Below are 8,497 nucleotides of genomic sequence, written 5' to 3'. Positions count from 1 at the left end.
AAAGTTATGACAACTGAAGATAGGTGAAGAAAGCAAGGTGAACCAATGCAGGAGCGTTGTCGGTGAAGACCAGCATCAGCGAAGCCCAAAGAAGTGAGGAGTTTCACCAACAAGAGCATCCTCCACTGTCTGTTGGGTTATACTTACACACTTTCCAAACATCATATGCCTCTCAAGCATCTGCTCCAGCAAAACATCACACGCCCTTTGGTTAGGCAACTTCTAGGAGAACACCATGTATCTATTCTCCGCACAACATCCTCTCACACGTCTGTCTCAACAAAACATTCTCTTATAAAACAGTTTCTGGAAAAATATCACATGACCCAACTGAGTCTCCACCAATACCAGAAATTTCCACTTCACAGGGGTTCCCAGCCAAACTCGCAGGCACTCACTAAAGAGTCTCTTCTCCCTCAACAATTGTTCCCAATATACGCAAAATCTTGGGGGTGGGACTTGTGAGTCCTGTCGTTTTAGTGAACCTTGTAAGTTTTGTTAGTTTCCCAATTCTTACGATCTTCCCTCCTCCTTCCAGGAGGAAGTTTCCATTGGAGACAATAAATGGACAACAATTTTATTCCTGGCTAAGCTGATGCTCATCCTTGTCTGAGTTGTCGTGGATTGCTCTCATTGTGCCTTCTTGGATCAGTCATTGGCTGACTCGACTTGAGCCAAACCTGCTTCTAAGTACACATTTCTCATTCTCCATTTGGGATGATTTATTGAGTGCCCACCTATGGGGCCTTGTTTATGGGAGCCAGCATGAAATCAGGTGGCTAAGTCTCTACTTACATGCCACACACCAGTGTGAACAGCAAATAATTATCATGTCATGATGTACTGAATTATGCCTCCACAAAATATGTCTATGTTCCAACATCTGCATGTGAATATGATTTTATTTAAAAATACTTTTATGGATTTAATTAAAGATTTCTACAAGAGATTATCCTCGGTTTAAGGTAAGCCTTAAAACCCAATGTTTCATGTCCTTAGAAGAAACAGGAGAGAGAGATTTGAGACACAGGGACAGACAGAAGGAAACCGCAGGAAGATGGAGGCAGAGATTGGTGAGCCGATGCCACAGGTCAAGGCATGCCTTCTTGAAAGTTGAAATGTCTCAGAACCCTGCTCTCTGAGAATCTTTAGAGGGCATATGGCCCTGATGACACCTTCATCTTGGATTTCCTGCCTCCAACAATAGCTCTGTTGTTTAATCCATTTCGTGATGATTTGGTAAGGATGCCTAAGCAACAAGTACATACGGTAACTCCGGATTGTAGGAAGAATGGAAAAGGGAAGCAAAGGCAGAGAAGGGTGACGAGAAGAGGGAACTGGAGGATGAGGAAGGTACTGTCCTAGGCATTCAGACACTGAGCATACAAGTCTCATACCGTACCTGCGATTCTCTGATCCCAGTCTGTTTGCCTCCTGGCCTCTTTGTCTTCATTTTGCATTGGCTATTCTCACATCTTAATCTGTGGTCTTGCCTTAACATTCTTCTGAAGGCAGCAGTCTGTGGGGACTCTGTTAATTCTCTGGAGTAAATAAGTGTCCTTCTTATAGGTGGAACAGAAGTCAGAAGCTCCAAAGGTGAAAGGCAACATGCACAACAAATGCCCCTTCTTCAGAAGACGGCTGTTCTTAGCATCAGCTGATTGTTACCACACTATGGGGGTGAGTTTTGCTCTGTGGGTCTTCTGGTTTCTCAAGATAAGCCAGGAAAGTAATTGAAGCCTTCAATAAAAAAATAAAATTTTTTTCTTATAAAAAATTAATGGGAGGCTAAGACAGGGGGAACAAGTGTTTAAGGATCACCTTGGCCATGTAGCAAGTTCCTGTTTTTATAAAAGATAATGGTAAATTATATAATATAAATGACTTTGAGGTGAACTATTCATTGATAGGATTGCTATGAAAGCACACAGCTCCATAACATTTTTCACTGTCCCAGAGAACACTCCATGTCTATTATAAACTCTCCCCAATTCCTTCCTAGTCCCAGAGTCTGTAGCCACAAACCTTTCTTTATATGACTACTAGCTATTTCATATAAATAAACATACTTTTAAGTGTATCAACCTAAATACCAAGTGGAAAACAATCTCTCAAAATAGTAGGATGGATATTGCAATGGAAATTCTGTTTCAGTAGTGATTCTTGTTCCCATTCAAGGGGCTTGAGGCAAGGTAGATTATGTGAGGGCAAGATGGCAAAGATCACATATTTTGAAATGACAGCCCTTGACTTACACAATCAAGTGCAAGGGCAGCATCTGTTAAAAGTGGGGCAGGCAGTTTGGCAGATGTTGTTGCAAAAATATGTTCCATGTGAGGTTGTAGTGGCTCTGTGGATGGTTGTGGTCCTAGTGGCCCTCCCTTCTCTTGACTTCCCTATCTTCGTGGTTCTGGGAATTGATCTCAGAGCCTCATAAGTTCTCAGTCACCATGTCTCTGTGATACTTCTAATTATCAGGCACACATAAACATTTCCATCCTTCTTAGCCCCCTTGTTCTATTATTTTTTTCTTTTTTGGAACTTTTTCATATGTGAGACACCTTAATTCTGACAACTTTCAAATATCAACAACAGACAGCAAGCAACATGGAACAAATAAGCTGGCCCTTGGACTTGCAACTTTCTGATCTTGGCCGTGGCAAGAATGATCTCTCATATCAATATGGTAGGTACCTGTTCTCTGGCTATCAAGTTGCTGAAGGCACCGGTGTGGTAGGTGTCTGGAAGGTGTGTCCTGGAATAAATGACTCTGGTGACTGTTCTGGGGAGTCACACTTCTCCCTAAGAGGAAAGAGTGGCAACCTCTGCTGTGGGAGAGAATACTCTGACAAATAAGAATGCATGTTTGTCTTCCCCAATGGTCAGTTTCTCGTGTACTTTCGTTAGATAGAGATAGTGTCCAGACAGGAAGCAAGGATGGAGTGATGGCCCCAGCTTGGGACTCTGATCCCATGGCCAGGGACCCCATGCTTTCAGAGTTTCTTTTTTATCAACCAGGAATTCTGCTCTAAAGAGCAGTGAGCAGTCAACTGGTTGGTTGATTTCCCTTGGGGGGAGGTGAGGTCACCACCATCTTTTCATTTTAAAGGCAAGGAAACATTAGGTGTTGGTGGTCTATGGCTACGTTCATTTTCTCCAAAAGCCATTCAATCTGCCAGCGAATGGTTATTGAGTACCTGCCAGGTATCTGGAGGGATAAAGATGTATTACCTGTCAGCCGTAAGTTTATTAGTGAAGGGTGACAGATTAAATTAAAAAGAAAAAAGACAGCGGTAACACACAGTCAGCAGTAACAAACAACAGGGGCAACAAAAGGAAAAAATAGAATTTTAGAAAGACAAACTGAGGAGGAAATCTCATGTATAATGTTACTGGCCTCTTCCCAGGCCTGCATGTATGTGGTCCTGTGATTCTTCCTCTGCACAATAGGTGAGATATGGAAGGCAGAATGAGCAGATGATCTACCCATCTATTGTTCTTTCATCACAAGCTCTATACACTGGCTCTGAGCAGCTACTTCCCCAGGGAGTGGCTTTTCCCTCCATCTTTTTCCTTCAAGAGGCCACCTTTTTAAAAAAATTGACACAAAAGCCAAGGTCCTGGCTCTCTCGTTAGTGTGTTGGGTCCAACTCTGTAATGCCTTTGCTGGTTCACTTGGAACACAGTTATATATAGAAATGGATTTAGTAATAATGCTCATGACGGCATTATTAAAAAATGTGATTACCTCTCCTTTGGCTCGAATGACCTAGGTGTGGTGCTGCCCAGACGCAGGGGAAGGATACACTGACTCATTTCGGTTCTTTTCCAAGCTTTAGTTTAATGAATTAGATTTTCTTTTAGAGCCCTGAGTCATTTTCCCTGTTCGGTGACTTGCATGGCAGACCGGTGAGATAACCAAGGACCTAGGGAGCCAACTACAGGGTTTCCTGGACGACTCTCCACGAGCTGAGCTGAGGAAACCCTGAACTGTGGGTAACCTAGTCATTCCTGAGGACGGTTCCCCAAACAAGGACGAACGTCTTCCAACAGCGCCTCTGTTTTCACCCTCTCACATTTCACTGTTTAAGAAAAGAGTCTGACATCATCAATGTGATGTGCCCTGTCAGAAAGACCGCGGTGCCGCTGCAGACAGCTGCAGCGTTTGCGCTGTGCTAATTGTGCAGTTTGGGTAACGGTTTGGTCCACTGAGGTTACAAGAATCTCCTCCCCATCCCTCCTCAGCTACTTTGCATTCCTGGCCTGCACTGTCAGACGGCTATAGAAAATACCATTTTTGTCTTAGGATCACCAGAAGGTGAGCTTGAAAAACAGGAACCTCCAGGGAAACGAACGTGTATGTCCGGGTGCTATTAAGTGTGTGGACGGACAGCGGAGGAAACGGATGTTATCTTCTTCCTTTCAAAGCTGACTTGAATAGTGAAGGGCGCTGTGTGACAAAAAAATGGAAATGGGAAAATTATCAACGGGATGTCTGTCCAAGGGCTTTCTGGCTGGATTCTCACAGACAGCTTCTTACTGTCAGGGCTTATAAATGGCAAGAGGAAAATTATTTTATGGCTGACATTTCACATAGGTCCACAGATCGGCTATTTGCTTGAAATTCAAAATTGCTGTCGTTGTCTGTGTGTGGGGACTGCTGTATGAAAGAGCAGGGAGCTTGTTTTGTTAATTGCTGGTTTATTAGCTTGCCCTTTGGCAGTTTGTTTGGCACTGCTAAGTGAGGGAGTGTGTAAAATGAACTTGTGGCGTGTGGTCGATCTCTGGCTAGCTATCTCTCGAATTCCAAACTTAAGACAGCAGCCACGTTTAATGCCTCGTGATTTTGTGGGGGAGGAATTCAGGGCAGGCTCAGCTGCTCGATTATTCTGTGCCATGTGGTGTGGACTGAGGTCACTTGTGGTATCTGGATGGCAGATGGGCTGGTTTGGTCTGAAGGGTCTGGAGACAGCTTCACTCAAAAGTCTAGCACCTCAGTGGGAGATGGAGGGAAGGCTGGGCTCAGCTGGAAGTTGACTGAGTGCCAATACTGGGCTCACAAGGGGAGGGGGGGAGGAAGAAGGAGGAAAGGAAGGGAGGGAGGGGGAAGGAGAGAGGGAGAAGAGATGGATAGGGGAGAGGAGGAGAGGCATTAAGGGACCAGGTTATAATGTTGGGTTGGGTCATCTGCTTTTAGAAGAGACTCTACAGCTACTGTTTGTCCCTCGTTCCCTCTCTGGTCTCAGGCTGTCAAGCCTAGTAGCTCTTAACTACCAGAAGCCTCTATACTGAATCCCCTGATGAACATGCATCATTAGGAATAAACTAATTCTAGTGTAAAAGCCCAAGTTCTTGAGCCAAAGGACCTCATTCAAAAGTCATCATTTATTGCCTTTGAGAACCTTGCCTGAATAAACTTAACCTTTCTGATCACCGCCATCTATTTCCTAGTTTACAAAAAGGGACAAAAAATTGCTAGGGTGCAGAAGAGGGCACATTTAGGAATATAAGCTTTCCCAAACAGCAGACAGCAACCATAACTTAGTAATCTAAGCATATGTGTAATTCATGATTATAATGAAATAAAAGTCAACTGAGTGGAGCCGCCACATTTAATGATATACTGTGTACAATCTTTACTTGCACTGCATGGTAATCAGGCTTTAAAGTAAGACTTCACATACATAACTGTAATTAGTAGCACTTGGGTGTTATCACAGCAAAAATTTTAATTTATTTTATTTTTGTTATTTTTTCTGGTATCCACAGTTAGCAACAATGTAACCACAACCCTAATAAACAGTGTGGGTAACATTGTTAGCAATCCATACTGGTTTTGTTCTATTCATTCATTCATTCATTCATTCATTCATTCAGCAATTACCTGGTACTGGCTGTATACCAAACAGAAGCTGTGGACTACAGATTCAAATAGTTCTGGTGAAACATAGAAGATAGAGGCCTTATTTCATTTAGCCCCTAGTAGGAGGACATTTCAGGCAGCACAAGAGCATACAAAGGAAGTTATAATGTTTTAAGATTAGGGGAAATATAAGTGTAGTTGACTGCATATCTGTGAGTTCTGTATCCTCTTTATATCTTCAGAGTCCATTGACAACAAATTTTTTTTTAAAAAAAATGCAAAGGTTGTGTCTGCATAGAGCCCAGACCTGTTTGTAACTTGCCATCACCCATAATCAATACAGTATCGCATAATTGCTTATGTAGTATTTAATTTTAATCACATACCATGAGCAATCTAGAGACAATTTAAAGTACATAGAAGAATGTGTCTAGGATAGTTACAAATAGTACACGATTTTACACAATGGGTTCATCCACAATGAGTGAATCACATGTTGCCAAATATGTCTGTTATTAAAAGTACAGCAGCCCCTGGACTTATCTAGTTCATAATGACAAACTGATCATATCTACAATTTGGAGAGCCTGTTTCCAAATAAGATCCCACTCACAGGTGTGGGAGGTTATGACCTGCACAAGTGTCTTGGTGAACACAACTCAGTTTGTAATAACCACAGAATTGTATTTAATCCATTGCAGTAGAGTCTGGAGGAGAAAGGGAAGCAGAGAGCACTAGGATGGATGAGATTACTCAAGAGCAGGCTTGGGAAGGGGGGGCCTACAGCCATTATTCTCAACCTCCTTAATGCATAGATGTTGTAACACACGTTATGTTGTGGTGTACCCAACTATAAAATTATTTTGTCGCTACTTCATAACTGTAATTTTGCTACTGTTATGAACCCTAATATAAATGTCTTATATGCAGTATATCTGATATGTGACCTCTGTGAAAGGGTCATTCGACCCCAAAGGGATCATGGCCCACAGGTTCAGAACTGCTTGCCTAGAGAGTTGTAGGAATACCGGGAATAGTCACTGGAACATAAACCTATACAGGGACTAGGAAGGGAGGTTGAGGAAAACTGGCAGATGGAGCCAAGAAAACCATCCCAGGATGACCAATATGGCCAACAGATTTGGAAAGACAAAGAGGCTGAGCAGGAAAGTGCTGGAAGGAATCCCTTCAGAATGAGCAGCAAGGAAGCTGTAGGCAAAGGTCTTCTCAGTGGAGTTGAGGGCAGAAATGAAGCTGGGTGTGCTGGCATGTGTCTGTGATTCCAGTCAACTGGGGGCTGAAGAGCTACAATCACTTGAGCTCAGGAGTGTGAGACTACCTTGGGCAGCATAGGAAAAAAAATCAACTAACCAACCATCCAATCAACCAACCATCCAACCAAACCAACCAACCAACCAACCAACCAACCAATCAACCATCCATCCATCCATCCATCCATCCATCATCCATCCATCCATCCAACCAACCAACCATCCAACCAACCAACCAACCAACCAACCAACCAACCAACCAACCAACCCGTTAGAAGAGTCAAAGTCATATTGGGTGAGGATAAATGATAGATGGTAAGTTAGAGACAATATTTAAAGAAATGAAAGAGAGTACACAAATTCAAGGGGTGGTGGCCCAGCTTCTTTACTAGATGCTCATGCATTTAGGAGACACGGATTGTGGGAGGGGCTTTGGGGTGAAAGGCCTAGACACACCATGTTATTTTACTGTTGCTTAATCAAAGAGCTTTTCTTTCTTGGATCTTCCTGGCTGAGTCCTGGGCCTGGGCCCCTGGCTGTTTGGGAATCTGGCTGCTATCTCTATTCCACAGGATGAAGTAAAGCTGTGACTTCTAGTTACCTTCAAATGTCTGCTTCTTCTCTGATGTTCTTCTGTCCTGATCAATGTTCTTGGCTTCTACATCCTTTCTGTCCCACAGACTCTGCTATGAGTGTGTCTGTCTGCCTCTCCCCTGTCTCCGCTTTGAGACCATATCTCCGCATCACAACTCTCAACTCACCAGCCAATAATCAATCCTATGCCTGACTCTAGGTGCCACCTTAACTGCCACCTCCTCAGGAAAGTGTCTCCAGTCTCATTGGTGTACGTTCCAGCCATTTTCTTCATAGCCTCTCTTTCCATGCACAATTAGATATCTACTTAAGATTCACATGTTGTCTTGTGGTCTCCCCAACTAGACCTCAAACTCCATGAAGGTAGACAGTGTTTTCTGTTTCCTGTGCAATCCCGAATGCTCGGTATGGTAGCTGTTTAGGAAGTAATTGGTGATTCAGCATCAGTAGCTTTGGGTGTGTCTTCCATGCCTCAATATTTTATTGTGAGATATTTCAAACCCAAAACAAAGGTCTGAGATGATGTCTATACACTTGTGTTGTGAGACAGAAATTCAGCATAGTTTAGTAGCAGTGAAAGAGAGGTGTGTGAGTATGCATGTATGTATGTATCATGTATGTGTTTGTGTGCGCACCTGTGTGCAGGTGTACTCACCCTAGGTGGATGCATAGAGGACAGAGATTGACATTGGGGATCTTCTTTCTATTGTTCATCTTAGTACATGGTTTGTCATTGAACTTGGGGCTTACAGTTTCAACAGTACCTGGG

The sequence above is a fragment of the Arvicanthis niloticus genome, chromosome 19, assembly GCF_011762505.2.
Source record: "Arvicanthis niloticus isolate mArvNil1 chromosome 19, mArvNil1.pat.X, whole genome shotgun sequence".
NCBI lineage: Eukaryota > Metazoa > Chordata > Mammalia > Rodentia > Muridae > Arvicanthis > Arvicanthis niloticus.
Note: the sequence above shows the minus strand (reverse complement) of the source record.